General features: G+C 37.1%; 1 pseudogene; it reads right to left on the bottom strand.

Annotated features, from left to right (window-relative positions):
- Positions 1-3569: 3569 nt before the first annotated feature.
- LOC133766605 (mitotic spindle assembly checkpoint protein MAD2A-like) lies at positions 3570-4195 on the bottom strand (annotated as a pseudogene).
- Between the last annotated feature and the right edge of the window lie 18610 nt (positions 4196-22805).

Genomic DNA, 22805 nt, shown 5'->3' with positions numbered 1-22805 from the left:
TCCCAAGACAGTTACTTCCTGTCTCTGTATGAAAATACATCACTAGAATGACTGTTTATGATCCAGGAAATACGCCCTCACCAGATCCTGAATTTGCTGGTGCCTTGGTTTTGAACTTCCAAGCCTTCACAACTGATCATGAGAAATAAATGTTTGTTGCCATTTTTTTAAAAAAAGATTTTATTTATTTATTTGAGAGGTAGAGTTACAGTGAGAGGGAGAGACAGAGAAAAAGGTCTTCCTTCTGTTGGTTCACTCCCCAAATGGCCACAGCGGCCGGAGCTGTGCCGATCCAAAGCCAGGAGCCAGGAGCTTCTTCTGGGTCTCCCACATGGGTGCAGGGACCCAAGGACTTGGGCCATCTTCCACTGCTTTCCCAGGCCATAGCAGAAAGCTAGGTCAAAAATGGAGCAGCCAGATCTCGAACCAGCGCCCATATGGGATGCCGGTGCTTCAGGCCAGGGTGTTAACCTGCTGCGCCACAGCGTTGACCCCAGTCATTTTATGTTATTTTGTTAAAGAAACCAGGATAGCACTTTTCACAGATGGTCATAGAGACTTTGTTTAGTCTAAATCTTTCAAGATTAATGTAATTTCAAAAAGTATACATCGATATTTTCCAATTAGAAAACTGAAACACGACCATTATAGATAATTGAGAAAAATAAACAGTGGGGCTGGCACTGTGGTATAGCAGGTATAGCTGCCACCTGCAGTGCTGGCATCCTATATGGGCACTGGTTCAAGTCCTGGCTGTTCCACTTTTGACCCACCTTTCTGCTATGGCCTGGGAAAGCAGTAGAAGAAGGCCCAAGTCCTTGGGCCTCTGCACCACGTGGTAGACCTGGAAGAATCTCCTGACTCATGGCTTCAGATCAGTGCAGCTCTGGCCATTACAGCCAACTGTGGAGTGAACCAGCAGATGGAAGACTTCTCTCTGTCTCTCTCTGCCTCTCCTTTTCTCCTTTTCTTTCTGTGTAACTTTGACTTTCAGATAAATATATAAGTCTTTAAAAAAAGAATAAAAGAAACATGCCATTACATTTCAGAATATGCTTTTCTTAGCTATTCAATCAAAAACACTGGCTATTACAGCTGTTAATAAAGCTATCACCACTAGAAACTCACTGCCATACAGTACTTGGGAATTTGGAGATGTTATGTAAGATGATCATATAATGTACAGTCCAAACTAACAGTATCTTGAGAATGATAAAATATCCCTTTAACAACTACAACTAGATAACAGGTATAAACCTGAACTCTGAACTAAACCAGGTATATTAGAACCTATGTTCACTAAATTTATAAGTCAAAATCATGATTGTCCTCAATACACTGTAACATCAAATAATACAGCATGTCATCCGAATAAGAAGTCTCTGGGCCGGCGCCATGGCTCACTAGGCTAATCCTCCACCTGCGACACCGGCACCCCAGGTTCTAGTCCCGGTCGGGGCGCCAGATTATGTCCGGGTTGTTCCTCTTCCAGTCCAGCTCTCTGCTGTGGCCCGGGAAGGCAGTGGAGGACGGCCCAGGTCCTTGGGCCCTGTACCCGCATGGGATACCAGGAGGAAGCACCCAGATCCTGGCTTTGGATCAGCGCAGTGCGCCGGCCACAACATGCCAGCCGTAGCAGGCATTTGGGGGGTGAACCAACGGAAAAGGAAGACCTTTCTCTCTGTCTCTCTCTCTCTCACTGTCTAACTCTGCCTATCAAAAAAAAAAAAAAAAAGAGAGAGAGAGAGAGAGAGAAATCTCTAATCATCAATATTTTTATTTTACTTTATTTATTTATCTTTTTGAAAATATGTACAGGGGCCAGCACTGTGGTGCAGTGGGTTAAAGCCCTGGCCTGAAGTGCTGGCATCTCATGTGGTTGCCAGTTAGAGTCCCAGCTGCTCATCTTCTGATGCAGCTCTCTTCTATGGTCTGGGAAAGCGGCAGAAGATGGCTAAAGTCCTTGGGCCCCTGCACCCATGTGAGAGACGCAGAAGAGACTCCTGGTTCCTGGCTTCGGATCGGAGCAGCTCTGGCTGTTGCGTCCATCTGGGGAGTGAACCAGCAGATGGAAGACCTCTTTCTCTGTCTCTACCTCTCTCTGTAACTCTTTTAAATAAATAAAATAAATCTTAAAGTATAAAAATAAAATACATTCAAAGTCATACAAACACTGGATCAATGCCCCAAAGGACAGGTGAGCAACATATATAGAAGAAGAAAAGATCAACACAAGCTATTATGAAATAAGAAGGGCAATTAAAAAAAAACATACAAATATAACTTTATTTCATCATTTCACTTAAGACTTGATTTTTTAAAAAGATTTATTTATTTATTTGAGAGTCTATTTGAAAGGCAGAGGCAGTGGCAGAGAGAGAGGTCTTTCATCCACTAGTTCACTCCCAAAATGGCTGTGACAGCTGGAGGTGAGAGCATCCAAAGCCGGGAGCCAAGAGTTTCTTCCAGGTCTTCTGTGTAGGTGCAGAGGTCCAGGCACTTGGGCCATCTTCTACTGTTTTCCCAAGCCATAGCAAAGAGCTGGATCAGAAGTGCAGCAACTGGGATGCCCATATGGGATGCCAATCCTGCAGGAAATTGCTGGTTCCATAAGGTTCAATTTTATAAAGCACAAAAAAAATTTTAAAAATTTTTTATCACAGGAAATTAAATAGTAGAAATATTCATTGCTTCATGAGCTCAACCTACATAGATTAAAATAGTTAGAAATCTTTTTCGGGGCCAGCACAGTGGCGTAGCAGGTTAAATCCCTGGTCTGCAGTGCCGGCATCCCATATGGGTGCTGGTTCGAGTCCTGGCTACTTCACTTCTGATCCAGCTCTCTGCTATGGCCTGAGAAAGCAGTAGTAGTTGACTCAAGTCCTTTGGTCCCTGCATCCTTGTGGGAGACCCAGAAGAAACTCCTGGCTCCGGGCTTCAGATCAGCTTAGCTCTGGCCATTGCACTCATATGAGGAGTGAACCAGCAGATGGAAGACCTCTCTCTCTCTCTCTCTCTCTTGCTCTGCTTCTTTCTGTAACTCTGTCTTTCAAATAAATAAAATAAATCTTAAAAAAATCTTTTTCAATACAGAACTATACAATGAAATAAATAATAAGAAGATCCAATAAAGCAATGTTTTCATTACTTAGGAATTATTAGTTACTTTCAGGATCTAAACAAAGAATTTGAATATTCAGAGTTCTTTTTCTGTATTTTATTTTTATATGTATCTCCCTATCTATACTCTAAGTCAAGGTACTTGTCTGATTTATTTAAATATTTAGCTTCATGACAAAGGTTTTCTATTTACAATTACTGCCTTGAAAGATTAAGCATTACAATGCTGATGAAATCTGCTGATTCCTTTTGCATGATGTGCAATTAGTATGTTATCCCTATGGTTAGTCAAACAGATACCCACAAAGTGGAACAATTATGCAGAGTTCATTAAAGTATAATGTTGGTTTTCTCCATCTAAAATTTAAGCAGTGAAATAAAACTTATCAACTACAGTTGATTCAGGAAAAACCACATTTGAGAATTACATTATTTTCTTCCTTTCTTCATCAATCATTGACAAGAATTTTGTAGGTCCTCATGCTCTTTACTTTGTAGATAGTTGTAGGAAATGAATGGAGGTGGACATCCTTTATTGCCAATTCCAAGCTGGTAATGAACTGTGGTCCAGATTCTTTGCATTTTTTAGGAACAACAAAATCTTTGAATAAATCAGCAGATCAAATAAGCATGAAACTTCCAACACTGGCAGAAATGTCATGATAGCTATGATCTGTCTGATCACCGAATGGATTTCATCCTGGATAACTTTCTCACCCTTTTCTCTGGGAACACTGTCATCTTTCACAATTTTGTCACATTTGATATCAAATTGCCATCTTTCAAGGACCTCACCACTTTCAATATTTGAGATGACTATCACCAATTTCTGAACTGAACAATTGTATAACCAATTACTTAGTTGTTCCATCACATTCTTCAAGTATTTTATGAGCTTAAGATCAATAGTTACAAGCAAGGTGAGTCCATATTTCCACACTCGCGTAAGGGTTTCAGCTGGATATTTGCCACGCTGATAGAAAATGCTGTTGATGCCAAATGAGAAGAGCTCAGCCACAGTGTCAGCACTCTGGTGCAGGGGGATTCCCTGCTTCCTGTCCAGCTATTGTGCCATGGCCAGGACCACTGCTGCAAACATGCATTTCTGTTGTGCAGAACAAGATGGCTGTGACTTCCACAGCCATACCCCACCACCCATTTCAAATGTAATGACCGTGAAGGGCAATTTAAAAAAAAAAGTACACATGTGTTGGTGCTAACACTTTGATGCAACCGTGCAGCAGGTTAAGCCTCCATTTGCAACACTAGTATTCCATATCTGAGTGCCAGTTCAAGTCTTAGCTGCTCAAATTCTGATCTAGCTTTCTACTAATGTGCCTGAGAAGGAGCAGCAGATGGCCCAGTATTTGGGCTCCTGATTAGTCAAAGAAGACTTAAAGGGAGGTCCTTGCTCTGGGTTTTGACCTGGCCCAGCATGATACAAGCATATGATTATGCATATTCATGCATATATATTGTGAGTATGTATATTACATGCATGTAACTCACATACATTATAATTTATTTATAAAAATATGACATAGGGGCGCTGGCGCCGTGGCTCACTTGGTTAATCCTCTGCCTGAGGCGTCAGCATACAATATGGGAGCCGGGTTCTAGTCCCAGCTGCTCTTCTTCCAGTCCAGCTCTCGGCCGTGGCCCAGGAGGGCAATGAAGGATGGTCCAAGTGCTTGGGACCCTGCACCCACATGGAAGACCAGAAAGAAGCACCTGGCTCCTGGCTTCCGATCAGTGCAGCACTTGCCGTGGTGGTCATTGGGGGACTGAACCAACAGAAGGAAGACCTTTCTCTCTGCCTCTCTCTCTATATATATATATAAAACTCTACCTGTAAAATAAAAAAAAATTAAAGACATAGGGAGCCAGAGTTGTGGCCCATCAGGTGAAGTCACCACCTGCAATACATGCATTCCATATGAGCTCTGGTTTGAGTCCCAGATGCTCCAATTCTGATCCGGCTCATTGCTAATGTGCCTGGGAAGGCAGCAGAAGATGGCCCGAGTGCTTGGGTCCCTGTCACCAATGTGGGATACCCAATGGATTTCCAGGATATCCTAACCTCAATCTGGGCCAGCTGGGCTCTCGGTGGCCTTCTGAGGAGTGAACCAACAGATGGAATTTCTCTCTCTCTCTCACTCTCTCTCTCTCTGCTTCTCCCCCTCGCTCTGTAACTCTGCCTTTCAAATAAATAAAATAAAATTTAAAAAGACATAGAAGTAATTCCCCTTTATTTTTTCCAAGTTAGGCAAAAATACAGTGATATGAAACCAAAAATTAAAGAATTCCAAATATTTTTCTTCCCTAAAAGCAAAGAAAAAAAAAAAGTAGAAAAACACTGTTACTATAAATTCTTTTCTGGAAACTAAGAAAGTACTTATGACAATGTTTTCCTTAATTCTCTTACTCAAGAAAAACTATGGAGGATTCTTTGTGGACCTAGCAGTTAAGATGCTGGTTAAGGTATACATACACCATGTCAGAGTACCTGAGTTGGGTACCAAATTCTAGCTGCTGACTTCAGCTTCCTGCTGAGGTAGACCATGGGAGACAGTGGTGTTGGCTGAAATAATTGGGTTCTTATCATCCATTTGCTGCACCTGGATTGAATTTACAACTCCAGGACCATGCCCGCCATAATTTATTGTGGGAACGTAAGCAGTGAACAAGCTGATAGGAGCTCGTTTTCTCTCTATATCTGTCTCTCTCTTTCCCCACCACACTTCATGTCTCTTTGTCTCTTTTTTCCATCTAAAATAAATAAATATTTTTATCATTTTTAGAAAAGCAGAAATTATTGTTTAAGAAGAAGAAAAGGAATAGTTTTTGTAGCAACAGCAAACTTTGAGACATTTTAATTTACTTAAACCCATCCTCTAGAACTCAGCTCAAAGATAGCTATGAAAATACCAGACTGCATTGCCAGTAATAATATAAAAAAGAATCATTTGTAAAAAAAATTAAAAAAAAAACTATAATTAATTATTTGACCTGACCTCTCATAGTTACTGGAAGACCAGCTTAAAAGCCTAGTGTTATTTCACCTAACTTGAAACTGTGTTGGTGCTAAAGCTGCTTTCCCATGAGTATAAAAAAAAATTGTATATTAATGTCTTAGGATGCTGCTCCCGAAGATATACATAACAAGCAATAGACTAACCAAAAATCATGGGAAGAGTTGCTTGGCAATGGAACACCTTTAAGTACTGGCAAAATTCCAGCATAGTATTGGAATCTCAAAGGTCACATATGTGTTCAAGGTTAGATGGGAACTCAGGAAACATATGTGAAAATCCTAAGACCTCACCTGTTGCTGACCTCAATGTTCAAGGGAAGGAGGAAGTGAAGGATAGGGCAGAGTCATTGAGTATCTTTCTGTATTTTGAAAATGTGCCACAACACAGTCACAGAACTGAATAATCAGTAAATATATAATAAATTATCAGAATGAACAACAAATATTGACAAATCCCTAGAAGAAGAGAGAAAATCTGGTATCCAAGCTTGTAAGAGTATACTATGAGAAATGTCCAATTTTCAAGAAAAAATGTCAACTCACAAAGGAAGAAAAACATGGTTATACACAGGAACCAAAAATAAATCAATAGGTAGAGAAACTGTGAAAATGTAGGCATAGTGACATACAATCTGTAGAATTATTATTTGGGAATCTACATGTTTAAAAACTTTCCTGAGTATGGCTGATGTAGCAACACAGCAGGTTAAAGTCCTGGCCTGCAGCACTGGCATCCCATATGGGCACCGATTCAAGTCCCGTCTGTTCCACTTTCAATCCTACTCTCTACTGATAGTCAGGGAAAGCAGCAGAGGGTGACCCAGTTGTTTAGGTCCCTGAACCCATGTGGGAGACCTGGAAGAGGTTTCTGTCTCCTGGATTTGGCCTGGACTGGCCCCAGTCATTGAGGCCATCTGGGGAGTGTCTCTGTCTCTTTCTGTAACTCTGTCATTCAGATAAATAATAATAATAATACATTTTTAAAAATGAACTTCCCTGGATGTGAATAGATCAAGTTGGCATTGATATAAATATATTTATACTAATATGGGAATAATCTAAAAATAAAATATCATCAAAAAATTCATGAAAAAAATATATTATTAAAAATCTGCCTGGATTTCAAAAAAGTTTGCACCAAATAAATCTCTTAATTTTTTCTTCCATTTTCTATAAACTGTTAGAAGTACCCTTGTATTTACTAGTGTTCATAAATGTGAACTAACTTTTAAAAGTGATCAAAGTATAGAATACTATATTTCCAAGTGGACTGTATGAACTGAAAGTTGAACCTGTGCTAACAATATTCTATCTTAGTTTTAATGAATAAAAATTAAGCTTCTTGCAGTAGTTAGAAAGGGAAACCTTCACAATTTTGTTTTCATGGAGATTGTAAGAATTTCAAAATGTTTCCAAATATATTATCACATTTTTTTATCTTTGGGAGGATATAAAATACTACTGCTCGCTTTCTGGTTACTGAAATTCATTTTAATAAAGTTAATCAGGATATTCATGATTTCACAAAACTGATATTCAGTCACATTACTAAAACTAAATTTTTTAAATTTTTTGTTTTACTTTTATTTAATGAATATAAATTTCCAAAGTATAGCTTATGGACTACAATGGCTTCCCCCCCCCATAACTTCCCTCCCACCCACAACCCTCCCCTTTCCCACTCCCTCTCCCCTTCCATTCACATCAAGATTCATTTTCAATTCTCTTTATATACAGAAGATCAGTTTAGCATATACTAAGTAAAGATTCCAACAGTTTGCACCCACACAGAAACACAAAGTGAAAAATACTGTTGGAGTACTAGTTATAGCATTAAATCACAATGTACAGCACATTAAGGACAGAGATCCTACATGAGGAGTAAGTGCACAGTGACTCCTGTTGTTGACTTAACTAAATTTTTAAAATGCCATTTTAATACATTTATAAACATGCAATTCAGATGCAATGCAGATATAGGTATATTATGTTCATAGAGACATACACAATGATATTTTTACTGATTTTATCTGATGAGAACGTGATTAGCTTATTTTAATAGTTTTTTTTAAATAAACATTGTTTTGGAGCTAAGAAATAGTTTTACTATTGTGTAATTTTAACTTAGTTAAAATAGTCAAAAAAGTCCATATATTCTTTATCCAGATTTACCATTGTTTTAGTATTGCCCATTTTGTCTTATTATCTCTCTCTTTTGCTTTCTCAATATTCTCTTTCTGCTTCTCTTTCTCTCACTCTCTGGGCTTAAAGAACTTCCTGTAGCATTTATTACAATGTAATTCTACAAACAATAAGTTCTTTCAGCTTCTGTTTACTAATATCTATATTTGATACTCATTTTAGGGGTATTTTTGCTGGATATAGAATTCTGAGAGAACTTATCTGTTTTTTTTTTTCTCTCTCAGAATTTTAAATCTGTCATTCCAGTTTTTCCTAGACTCCAGTGTTTCTTTTATTTCTTTCTTTACATTATTTAAGGTGTATAAATGTAATGCTTCTCATATACAGATTCAGATACGTAGTGGTACTTTCCAACAAAACCTCCTTCCCACCCAGGCTCCCATACTATTTCCTCCTCACTTTCTATACTCAATCTTAATTTTTACGAAGATCTATTTTCAGCTTAGCCCTACACTAAGTAAAGATTTCAACAAATAATGTGAAGGAAAAAAAAATCACTGTACCTCAACAGTCAAGACAACGGCTATAAACAATCATTGAATCTCGAAATGTCAATTTTACTTCTTTACAGTACCTTTTATGTACTCTGTTACCACAGATCAGGGAAAACACATGGCATTTGTCTTTGTGAAACTGGCTTATTTTTACTAAGTATAATGGTTTCCAGTTGCATCCATTTGGTTGCAAAAGACAGGGCTTTTTTTTTTTAACCTCTGAGTAGTGTTCCATAGTATGTGTTTATATATATATATATATATATATATATATATATATATATATGCCATAATTTCTTGATATAATCATCAGTTGATAGACATTTGGATAGATTCCATATCTTAGCTATTGTGAATTGAACTTGAATAAACATGGCAGTATACAGATAAGTCTTTAATTTGCTGATACCATTTTTTGGGTAAATTCCCAGGAGTGAGATGCTGAGTAATATATTAATTAGGTTTTCATTCAGATTTATAGGCATCACCATACTCTTTCCACAATGGCTGCACCAGTTTATGTTCCTACCAATAGTGGACTAGGGTACCTTTTCCCCACATCCTTGCCATCATTTAACGTTTGTTGATTTTTGTATGAAAGCCATTCTAACAGGGGTCAGGTGAAACGTCATTGTGGTTTTGATTTGTTATTTTCCTGGTGGCTAGTGATCTTGAGCATGTTTCAAGTATCTATTGGCTATTTGAAATTCCTCTCTTGAAAAATGCTTGTTAAATTCCCTTGCCCATTTCTTTACCAGATTTTTTGTTTTGTTGTTGTTGAATTTCTTGATCTCCTTATAGATTCTGGATATTAACCCTGCATCAGTTGTAGAGTTTGCAAATATTTTCTCCCATTCTGTCAGTTGTCTCTTCACTTTGCTGAGTGTTTCTTTTGCAGTGCAGAAGCTTCCAAGCTTGATATAATCCCATTTGTCAATTTCAACTTTGATTGCCTATGCTTCTAGGGTCTTTTCCAAAAAGTATTTGCCTATGCTAATGTGTTGCATAGTTTCTCCAATGTTTTCTGCTAATATGATGGTATTAGGTCATAGATTTTAGGTCTTTGATCCATTTTGAGTTGGTTTTTGTATAAGGTGTAAGATAGGAGTCTTGTTTCATACTTGTGTACTCAGAGATCTAATTTTCTCAGCATCATTTGTTGAAGAGACTGCTGTAGCTCAAGGGATTGATCTTAACTTCTTTGTGATAGATAAATTGGCTATAGATGCATGGATTGATTTCTGGAGGTTCTATGCTGCTCCATTGGTCCACATATTCATTTATTTATGTTTTTTTTATGTTGATATTTTAAAAAAATTTTTGCCAGGCAGAGTTAGACAGTGAGAGAGAGAGAGAGAGAGAGACAAAGAGAGAGAGAGAGTTATAGACAGTGAGAGAGAGACAGAGAGAAAGGTCTTCCCTCCATTGGTTCACTCTTCTAATGGTTGCCACGGCCGGCACCATGCCAATCTGAAGCCAGGAACTGGGTACTTCCTCCTGGTCTCCCATGTGGGTGCAGGGACCCTAGCACTTGGGACATCCTCCACTGCCCTCCCGGGCCACTGCAGAGAGCTGGACTGGAAGAGGAGCAACCGGGACTAGTACCCGGCACCCCAACTGGGACAAGAACCCGGGGTGCTGGCGCCACAGGAGGAGGATTAGCCAAGTGAGCCACGGTGCCGGCCAATATCAAGTTGTTTTGAGTATAACTGCCCTATAGTATGTCTTGAAATCTGGTATTCCAATGCATCTGGCTTTATTTTTGTTGTAAAAGATTGCTTTATCTTTTCACTATCTCTTGTGTTTTCATATGCATTTTAGCATCAATTTTTTCTAGATATGAGAAGATTGTCATTGATATTTTCATTGAGATCTCATTGAATAAGTAAATTGCTTTCAGTAGTATGGACACTTTGATATTAATTCTTCGAATTCACGAGCTTGGGAGATTTTTCCATTTTTTTGTGTCTTCTATTTCTTTAATGTTTTATAATTTTCACCATAGAGGGCTTTGATCTCTTTGGTTGCATTTATTTCAAGATAATTAAGTTTTGTAGCTGTTGTAAATGAGATTGATCTTAGAAGTTCTTTCTCAGCCATGGAATTGTCTGTGTATAAAAAGCTATTAATTTTTGTGCATTAATTTTATATCCTGCTACTTTAAAATTCTTTTATAAGTTCTCATAGTCTCTTAGTAGAGTTTTGGTTCTGCTGTAGATAGAAGCATGTCATTGCAAATAGGGATAGTTCGACTTCCTCCTTTCTAATTTGTATCCCTTTGATTTCTTTTTCTAACCAAATGCTTCTGGCTAAAACTTCCAGGACTATGTTGAATAACTATGGTGAGAAGAGGCATTCTTGTCTGGTTCCAGATCTTAGTAGGAATGCTTCCAACTTTTCCCCATTCAATTTGATGCTGGCAGTGGGTTTGTCATATAATGCCTTAATAGTGCTAAGGAATGTTCCTTCTATAACCAATTACCTTAAAGTTTTCATCATGAAAGGATGTTGTAATTTATCAAATGTTTTCTTTGCATCAATTGAAATAATCATATCATTCTGTTCTTCAGTTTGTTAATATGATGTGTCACATTTATTGAATTGTGAATGTTGAACTATCCCTGGATACCAGGAATAAATCTCACTTGGTCTACCTGAATGATCTTTCTGATGTGTTGTTGGTTTTGTTTAGCTCATAATTTGTTGAGGATTTTTGCTTCTATGTTTATCAGGGATATCGGTCTACAGTTCTCTTTCTCTGTTGTATCTTTTTCTGGTTTAGGAATCAAGGTGATGTTGGCTTCATAGAAGGAGTTTGGGAAGATTCCTTCCCATTCAAATATTTTGAATAGCTTAAGAAGAATTGGAATTATTTCTTATCTAAAAGTCTAGTAGAATTCAGCAGTGAAGCCATCTAGTCCTGGGATTTTCACTGTTGGGAGGGTTTTTATTACAGAGTCAATCTCTGTTTTTATTATTGGTCTGTTTAAGTTTTCCATGTCTTCATGACTCAATTTTAGTAGGTTGGATGTGTTTAGAAATCTATCGATTTCTTCTAGATTCACCAGTTTGTTGGCAAAAAATCTTTGCAGTAATCCCTGAGGATTATTTTTTATTCCTGTGGCATCTGTTGTTAATTTCCTTTTTCAATTCTGATTTTATTTATTTGGTCTTCTTCCACTGTTATGTAAGTTACACCAATGGTGTATCATTTTTTTTTTCATAAAAGCAGCTCTTCATTTCACTGATCTTTTAAATTTTTTGCTATCAATTTTGTTTATTTCTTTTCTAATTTTAATTATTTTTTTCATCCTACTAATCTTGGGCTTGATTTATTGTTGTTTTAAAAGGTCTTTGAAATGCATTTGTAGCTCATTCATTTGGTGTCTTTCCAAATTCTTGATCTAGGTAGCAATTGTTATAAACTTCCCTCTTAGCACTTATTTTGTTGTATCCCATACATTTTGATATGTTGTATTATCATCTTAATTATTTTCCAGAAATTTTTTGTTTTCTGTTTTGATTTCTTCTAAGACACACTCCTCATTCAGGTGCATGTTGCTCATTATCCATGTGTTTGCACATGTTTTAGAGATTCTTCAGTTGTTAATTTCCAGCTTCGTTACATTGTGGTCAGAGAAGATTAATGGTATGATTCCCATGTTTTGATTTTGCTGAGACTTGCTTTATGGCTTATCATATGCTCTATCCCAGACTGATGAAAGAACATATATTTTGCAACTACAAGTTTCTATAGATATGTTAGGCCCATTTGGTCAATAGTGTAGGTTAGCTTTTTTGTTGATTTTCTGTCTAATTTATATGTTCATTGTTGACTTTCTGTCTAATTTATATGTCCACTAATGAAAGTGATGTGTTGAAGTCTCCCATTGCTATTTTTTGGATTCTATGTATCCCTTTATATCCATTAACATTTGTTTTAAATAGCCAGGCACCTGGGCATTTAGGGCATATATATTTATTATAACCACATCTTCCTGTTGATTGATCCCTTAATCATTACATAATCATTACACAGCTTTTGTGTTAAAGTGTTTCTTTAGAATAATAAATTTATATCCATATTTTGGCTGTAAAGTCTTTTTTTTTTAATTTTGATTTTTATAAAAACAAGCTGAAAGACTGAATTCTCCTTTACTCAGATGCTTGTTCTAGTCAGGTCTTCAGCAGATTGGATGAGGATCCTGCAGACTGGGAAGGGAAATCTTCATTATTCATTCTATAAAGTCAATGTTCATCTCTTCCAGTGACATACTTATAGATACACCTGGAATGATATGTACCCAAATATCTGTATTCCCTGTGGCTCAGTCAAGTTTTTTTTTTTTAAATTGTATTTCCAAAAAGGTTTAAAAATACAAGCAAAAATTATGGGATGGTATTACAAAGAATTCCCATATACCCCTCACCCCGATTCCCCTACTCACATCTCATATTGGTCTCTTTGTCACAGTTAATGAACCACACTATTCGTCCTCTAGTTTTCATCTAAAAATCTTTTACCCCTTCCATGACTCCCAGCCTTTAATAATCAACATTCTCTGTCCAGATTGAATTTTTTTTTATTTGACAGCTAGAGTTAGTGAGAGAGAGAGAGACAGAGACTGAGAGAAAGGTCTTCCCTCCGTTTTTTCACCCCCCAAATGGCCGCTACGACTGGCACTGTGCCAATCTGAAGACAGGAGCCAGGTGCTTCTTCCTGGTCTCCCACACTTGTACAGGCGCCCAAGCACTTGGGCCATCCTCCACCGCCTTCTTGGTCCACAGCAGAGAGCTGGACTGGAAGAGCAGCAACCGGGACTAGAATCTGGCGCCCATATGGGATGCTGGCGCCGTCGGAGGAGGATTAACCAATTGAGCCATGGCGCCAGCCCCAGATTGAATTTTAGCTCCTTATATAAGGGAGTGCATGAGCTATTTGTCTTTTTATTTCTGATTTTTTTCTTTCATATGTTGTCTTCCAATTCCATCCATTCTCCTGCAATGAAATAATTTAATTCTTATTTTTTGTAGCTGAACAATACTCCATAATAAAAATGCATGCTCTATATATGTGTGTGCTTGTGTGTGTGTGTGTATCTCACATGTTCTTTAACTGTTGATGGGCATGTAAATTGATTCTGTATCTTTGCTATTATGAACCCTAATATATATACATGGTAAAACAGGTATCTCTTTGACACAATGAGTTCATGTTTTGGGGGTATGCATCAATGGTGGAATTGATGGATTATATAATGGTTCCATTTCTAACATTTTGAGAAATGTTCCCAGTATTTTTTCACAGTGACTGTACTAATTTACTTTCCTATCAACAGGATATAAGAGTTCCCTTTTCTCCACATCCTTGTAACATCTCTTCATTTCTGTCTTTTGGATAATAGCCATTCTGATAAGGGTGAAGGGATATCTTACTGTGATTTTATTTGCATTTTTGTGATAGCTAGCAATATTGACTTGTTTTTCCATATTTATTGGCCATCTGTATTTCTTCCTTTGAAGAGTGTCTCTTAAGTTTCTTGTCCAATTTCTTAACTGGATTGGTGATTTTTTTTGGTAATTTAGTTTTATGAATTGCTGAAATATCCTGGATATTGAGCCAGGAACTCAATGAAGGTCTACCACATGGATGGCAGGAATTCAACTACATGAGCCATCACTGCTGTCTCCCAGGATCTGTACTAGCAGGAAGCTGGAATCATGAGTCAGAGGTCAATATGCAACACAGGTACTCCAAGTAGCCTTCCCTAGAACTTCAAAAACCAATTGGGAAATCATAGTGTCTGGTTTTAGTGTAAGAATAGGAAAATAGAGAAAGTAGGAAGGAGACATCACCCAAGTCACCACTCCCTCAGTAACAAATAATACAGTATGGAGAGAAACCTTGCCTCCAGCTTAGGATAAGAAGAATGAATGTAGCCCAGACCTTAGATCTGAAATCCAATACCAGTCCAACTATGATAACAAATATTGCTGACATGACACCATGATCCTTGACTCCAGGCTTATATCTGAAAATTGAGGTTTTGGACCCTCCACAGCCAGGCATATTCCACTGTTATTACTCCTAAGTTCTGACTGACAGCAGAGCAAGACCCCCAGGAGTAAGGTAAGAAAAGGAATTTAAAGCTTTGTGTAAGAGTTCCAAGTTGGGCTGCCACTGTGATAAAATTCAAGAGCCTCTAATCCCTGGCCAATACTCATAGAGACTCAAAATTTGGAGAGGAAATTGGCATCTTCTTTGGACAGACTCAGCTAGCTTTATCACTGCCATTCTCAAGGGTATCCAGTGAGAACTCCTGAGACTGTGCAGGACCTGATGACTGTGAAATTCTGCTCTGTCCTAGCTTACTGCTAATCTGAGTGGCCAAGTGGCAGTCTTTAACACCCTTCTTCATCCTTTGATAGACAGCAAGGAATCATAGGTCTTTGTCCTGGGACTAAATGTCAGGCAAGAAGAAAAAAAATTTCCAAAGATCCTAATGATTCCTGTCCCCTGGTAGGTACTGATGGATGGAGCCTCTGGACCTACCCTATTGCCTAATTCTAGTTGATATTTTTTAAAAGATTTATATTTGATAGAGTTACACAGAAAGAGGAGAGGCAGAGAGAGAGAGAGAGAGAGAGAAGTCTTCCACCCGCTAGTTCACTCCCCAATTGGCTGCAATCGCTGGAGTTGTACCCATCCGAAGCTAGGAGACAGGAGCTTCTCCCAGGTCTCCCACTAGGTGCCGGGGCCCAAAGACTTGGGCCATCCTCTACTGCTTTCCCAGGCCATAGCAGAGCTGAATCGGAAGTGGACCAGCCGGGATTCGAACTAGTGCCTATATGGGATGCTAGCGCTGCAGGCCGTGACTTTACCCGCTATGGCACGGTGCCGGCCCCTCTGGTTGATTTAATTTATATTTTGATGACATCACCTGTGGCTGGTTGCAGTACCATGGACTATAAACCCATCTCAGTATCAGACCATAGCCATGCTAGCTTTGTTCCTGTTCCCACACTGATCTGGTATGGGTGGACTATTTGTTCCATGTATGATCCAGTATTGCAGCACTGGTGGCCACAGGACTTGGTGTCTTGGTCTGCCCCAGATCTGGTGGGCTTGTAGGGACAAACTACCTCTTTTTCAACACCTACCTGATTTAGTCTGAATGAAACACCAGCTGTTTTTATCAGGGCAAATCTGAACTCAGGTCATTGCTGAGGGACTGCTAGTGAGCTGTGGACACGGGGAGAATCTTAACTTTGAGTGCCACCTAGTGCTGCAGTGGTGGAAGAGCCTACAGCCTCCGTACAACCAGATGGTATAGAATTTTTGAAGAATGGCCACAGAGCTAGGTTACAAAAACTGGAAGAACAAACAAACAAACAAAAACAAATTCAGCTTTTAATTATTAAACAACATCACATGTCAAAAAGCATAAGGAGCGTAAGGAAATCTTAGGGAAAAGTGACTTCATTTATTGAAAAAAATAAGATGCTGGAGACCAACCACCTAGAATTTGGCAACCACCTAGAATTATCAAATGTTTAGATGAAGAATTTAAAATGACTGCTTTAAGGAAACATGACAAACTTCAAGAGAAAAAAATGTAGTACTCTAACAGAGAGACTTGACATAGAAGTGAAAATAAGGTTTTGAAAATCACATAGAAATCTTTCAACTGAAAAGAGCACTAAACAAAATTGAAAACACAGTAGAAGGTATGAATAGCACAATAGACCAATAGTAAAAAGAATCAGTAAGCTCAAAGAAAGACTGAAAATGTACAGTGAAGGATTAAAAAATAAAGAGAAAATGAGGAAATTTGAGAGAACATTAAAAGAGCAAATGTCTAAATAATTGATATTCAAAAGGGACTTGAGAATGCCAGAGAGGTAGAAAGTATATTCAAAGAAATAGCAATAGAAAATTTCCCAGTGTTTTCCTAATCTTTGCAAACTTTTTCCTAAAGAATGACACAGCTATCTAGATATAGGAAGATTAGAGTTCACCAGTCAGATTCAACTCAGTCAAATCTACCTGGAAACATACTATGATAAAGCTCTCCAAATGTAAAAACAAAGAGAGCATTCTAATAGCTGCAAGAGAAAAGAAGCAAATACTATATATATATATATATATATATATATATATATATATATATAGGTTCCAGTTCACATAACTGTAGACTTCTTGGCAGAGCATTACAGACCAGAAGGAAATAAGATTAATCTTTTACAGAAATGAAGAAAAAAGTTGCCAGCTTAGAATGCTGTACCCAAAAAAACTATTATTCGCAAATTGAGAGATAAGGACACTACTGGATGAGTGAAACTTGAGATAATTTATCAGCAGCAGACCTGTCTTAAAAGAAATGCTGGGAAGTTTTTCAAACTGAAAGAAAGAGATGCTAAACAGTAAGAAGAAAATATCTAATGCAGTGAACATGATATCTTAGTGTGAATACTAAAAGATCAGTTAAAGCAACAGTGATTACATTAAGATTATGCTAAGAGAAGGGCATTATAAAAATGAGAAATCAAAAATTCAAAATGAGGGGAGGAATGGAATATAAGCATGGAGTTCTTTATTTTCTTAGGCAATTTTTGTTTCTTTTTCTAGCTTTATAATTAACATCAGTGGCTAGTATTTCAAAAACAGCACTTTGTAATGAAATATGTTTTTACAAACCTTGTGACAACCTCAAAGTAAAAGTCTATAACGGAATTACCAGAAATTATATGCAAGGAATGAAAACTCACCAATAGAGAAAAATCAGAGACAACAATAGTAAGATAGCAGAAAAAAAAGGATTTAAATAAGAATATAAGTATTAAAATGAGAATGGTAAGACCTTACCTATCAATAGTTAACAGAAAATAAATTAAATTTGTATTAAATTCCCAAAATAAAAAGAGCAATTGAATTGATGAAACAACATAAGATCCAATTATGCGTTGCTTCTAACAAACATACTGTACTTCTAACAATATACACAGAAAGGATTTAATAAGGTATTTCTTGCTAATGAACTCCATAAAAAGGCAAGGTAGCCTTAAAAATATGTAATAAAATAGGTTTTAAATTAAAATCAGAAGTAGCAGTTTTAAATATAAAAGCACCTAATACATTGGAACACCCAAATATATTAAGCAAATAGTAATACAGTCAAAAAGAGAATTGTCAAGACAAGATTAATAGAAGGTTTGAACAGTCCATCTTCAGAAATGGACAGATCATGCAGTACAAACATCAACAAAGAATCAACAGAGTTAAATTGCACCCCAGATCAATTCAACCTACAGATTTTACAGAATGTTATATCCAGCAGCTGAAAAATACACATTATTCTCAATAACACATGGAGCATTCTAAGAAAAGATCAAATGATAGGTCAGAAAACAAATTTCAATAAGTTAAAAAATAGAAATTAAGGCCGGCGCCGTGGCTCATTAGGCTAATCCTCCGCCTTGCGGCGCCGGCACACCGGGTTCTAGTCCCGGTCGGGGCACCGATCCTGTCCCGGTTGCCCCTCTTCCAGGCCAGCTCTCTGCTGTGGCCAGGGAGTGCAGTGGAGGATGGCCCAAGTCCTTGGGCCCTGCACCCCATGGGAGACCAGGATAAGCACCTGGCTCCTGCCATCGGATCAGCGCGGTGCGCCGGCCACAGCGCGCTACTGCGGCGGCCATTGGAGGGTGAACCAACGGCAAAAGGAAGACCTTTCTCTCTGTCTCTCTCTCACTGTCCACTCTGCCTGTCAAAAAAAAAAAAAAAAAATATATATATATATATATATATATATATATATAATGTTATTTTCCTGGCCACAACACAATAAACCAGAAATCATTAAAAAGTGTAAGCTACATAAATGCATGAACATTAAATAACTTAGTCTTGAAGAGCCATTTGAGGAAATTAAGAAGAAACTTTTAAAAATTCTTACATAAAAATGGAAACACAATCTCCAAAAACCGTGGGATATGGCAAAAGCATAACTAAGGAGAAAGTTAATTGCAATCAATGCTTATATCACAGCTGAAACACCTCAAATATAAAACTCATCCCTGTGTCTTTGTGATTAAGAAAGCAAGAATAAATCAAGCTCCTAACTAGAAGGGAAGAAATAAGATCAGAGCAAAAATAAATAGAAATAGAGATAAAAAATAAAAATTAATGAAAAAAGTAGCTGGTTCTTTGCAAGGATAAATAAAACTCATAAATCTATAGCTAGATTAGGAAAAAAAGATTCAAATTAATAATACAGATAAAAGAGACACCAGAACTGAAAACACAGAATTACAAAAGATTGTTAGATTACTGTGAATAATTATACAGCAACAAAGTTGATAACCTAGAAGAAAATGACAAATTCCTGAATACATATACTTTAACAATACTGACTCATAAATAACAGGAATACCTAAAAGTCAACAGCAGTTTGCAAAATTAGATTAATAAAACACCTCCTATCAAAGAACAAACTGAGATTCAATGGTTTCGCTGTTGAAGTATGTCAAACATTAAAAAATTAATGCCAATTCTTCTAAAGCTATTCCAAAAATAGAAAAGGGACTCCTTTGAATCTATGTTAAGGGACCAGCATTATCTTGATACCAACACCACACAAGGACACAGCAAGAAAAGAAAGCTAAAAGTTAGTATTCTTGATGAATATAGATGCAAAAATCCTTATCAAAATACTGATAAACCAAAAAACAAACAACACATTTTAAAGATGACTTGCTATGGCCAAGTGGGATTAATCCCTGAGATATAAGGATAATTCAAAATTCATTGTATCAATTAAGATGAGAGCCTGAAATCACACAAAATAATAAGTGTGATACAGCAAAGTCAACAAAATGGGGAATAAAAATCATGATTATCTGAATAGGTGCAGAAAATGCTTATGATAAAATCCAATGTTTCTTCATGACAAAAACTAAACAAAGTGAATAAAAGAAACATACCCAATACAGTGAAAGTCATATATCTTTAAACAGATATTTTTCAAGAAATACAAACACCAAGAAGTATATGAAAAATACTCAGCATCACTAATCATCTGCTAATGTCTTGCAGAGTTTCCCCAATGTTTTCCTCTAGTAATTTTCAATTCGCAGAACTTTGAGAATTTCTGTTGTTTAAACCACCCAATCTATTGTTGTTATATGATAGCCCTTGAACACAATTACTTTGACTAACTATACATCTTTCATGGTTGAACTAAGACATCTCTTCCTTATATGAACTTTCAATCTTCATCCTGATGTATATGTTTTTAATTTGATTTGCTCGATAATCAGAAACAGAGAGAACTTCCATTTGCTAGTTCACTCCCAACTGCCTGCAACAGCTGGAGGTAGGCTGTGACTAGATCCAGGAAATGGGATCACAGCTATGGCCTCTTACAGGAGTTCTAGGAGCCCAATTACTTGAGCTGTCACTACTGCCTTCTAGGTTCTACCTTGGCATAAAACTAGAGTCAAAAGCTGGGGCCAGGAGTTAAACTAAGGTATTCTTAGAGGGGATGTAGGCATCTTGACCATTAGATTTCCTGGGTCAGTGTTTTTATCCCTTTTACACCCCTAGCCTCATTAGATCCCAGCCTATCATTTACTTAACAAAATCATAACATTTTCTCTATTTGGTGTAGATAATGAATTCTTTAAATCAATATTGTCTATTTTTTAAAGATTTATTTATTTATTTGAAAGTCAGAATTATACAAAGAGAGAGGAGAGGCAGAGAGAGAGAGAAAGATAGGTCTTCCATCTGTTGTTTCACTCCTCAATTGGCCACAATGGCTGGAGCTGTGCTGATCTGAAGCCAGGATCCAAGAGCTTCTTCTGGGTCTCCCACAAAGGTGCAGGGGCTCAAGGACTTAGGCCATATTCTACTGCTATCCCAGGCCATAGAAGAGAGCTGGATCGGAAGTGGAGCAGCCGGGACTCAAACCAGTGCCCATATGGGATGTCGGTGCTTCAGGCCAGGGCATTAACCCGCTGCACCACAGTGCTGGCAATATTGTCTATTTTTTAAATTGTATCAACAGTTTCAAATTTGACATTTGTAACATTGTAGTCTCTGAATGCATCATCATTTAATAAATACATGTTAAAAACCTTGTGATGAAATATGAAAAGAATGTTTCAAGTGTTTAACAAAGCAAATCAAATAGTAATACACTCTTTGCTATTGTAGTGTTGGATGGGCTCATAGGTGTAAATGCAGCAGTCTTTGTTTCAGATAATCACATCTGGTTCATTTACAGACACATCACTCCTTTTCCATTCATGTTCTCATGCACTTTACTTAATAAAATATGATCTGACAAAATGGTAGCCCTATGGGGGGGGGCAATCCAAAGTTTGGGAAAAGATTAAAATCAAGATTTTAATATATGAGTTAATATTGCTCCATAAGGTAATTATTAGACATCCACTATCTATTGGAGGGCATTTTCCACTTATCTCTAAGGAAATTAGTTCATATTGAATGATAGGAGTAACCTACAGAAATGCTATTGCTTTAGAAAACACTGTGATTGCTGAGATGAAGAGAGGGAGATTAACTGATCAGTGTCTGGTAATTGAGCAATAAACAAAATATCTGTGTAATTTAACTATAGTGTTTATATACAGATAGGGAAGATAATAACTAATATTAATAGTAATAATATTTAACACTTTATAACAGCTTACTTTGTTCAAAGTGCTTATATTTCTTAAAATTAAAGCAGTGATTTTTTAAAGAAGAGTCATGAGCCCGAGAAAGTGGGAATCATAATCATTCCATTTAATGAACAAGAAAGCTACAGCCTGTGACAGTTAATTAATTTGCCCCAGGTAATGCACCTTGTTGGTTGTCAGTTAGAATGCAAAATCTGTTTCTGTTTATATTATTTTCTCCTAAAGTGAAGGCTGCTATCAGAAAATTCTGCACGCTACATTTTGCTTCCTGATTCATCTCCAGTCCCCAAAGCTCTTCACTTTTCTATTATCTTCCTGTTTTTCCACCTAGTATGAAGGCTGTTTCCTATGTGATACTACTCTAATTCACAATGCCATTGTTGTTTCGAAATAGCTGTGAGCTTTACCTTCTATCATATTCATTTTTGGAGATCATGAACTATTTTGTTCTTTTTCAGTTTGTAAACACCTTGCATTCAAATATTTAAAATGCTTTTCATAGTAAACTCTGAAATATTATAGTGAAATTTCATATCTTTCTGGATTGATGAATTCTAGAATAAATTAAAAAAACATATTGACACTCATTGAGGTAATGCACTAAATCACCACACTATATTATGAGATTTTTTTTTTCTTCTGTCTGCTTCAAAAACTTACTGGTAGTTGTTTCTGTGCTCTGTGTGTGTGTGTGTGTGTGTCTGATGGGTTTGTTGTATTACCTAGGTAGGTAATAGTCAAAAAGTTTTACATTATTACAATTTAATTTATTATAATTACAAACTGAAGTCATTTATTTTTTTATTTTTTTATCCAAAAGAAATCTTTTAGAAAATTTTTTTAACTAATTTTGTTAGTTTGGGGTCTTGTCAATTGTAATAGCTTCTTTAGGCAGGGTTGCCTGAATTATCTTGATAGCACAAAATGTCACTTGGGCTAGGTTCATTTTCTCTCACCTGGCCCTGCTCCAGGAGTTCATTGATTTCTGTAATTAAATGAGTTGGAAGTAAATCCCAGCCCTGTGCTATACGTTAGTCATTGGTGCTGATGCCTGAATCTTAATAAGCTGTTGAGTGTGATCTTGTGCCAAAGAGGCGAGGTGTTAACAGTCTTCCTGGTGCTCCCAGGCCATGTAGCAATCTGGGGTTATAATTGCCTTGTGCAAGACAAAAGACAGAGGAGGTGGGATGGCATTATGTTCAAGTAACACAGCACACTTCAGAAAGTGCTTAACTGAATGAATACAAAAATTG

The sequence above is a fragment of the Lepus europaeus genome, chromosome 9, assembly GCF_033115175.1.
Source record: "Lepus europaeus isolate LE1 chromosome 9, mLepTim1.pri, whole genome shotgun sequence".
NCBI lineage: Eukaryota > Metazoa > Chordata > Mammalia > Lagomorpha > Leporidae > Lepus > Lepus europaeus.
Note: the sequence above shows the minus strand (reverse complement) of the source record. Positions and strands in the feature narration are given on the sequence as shown.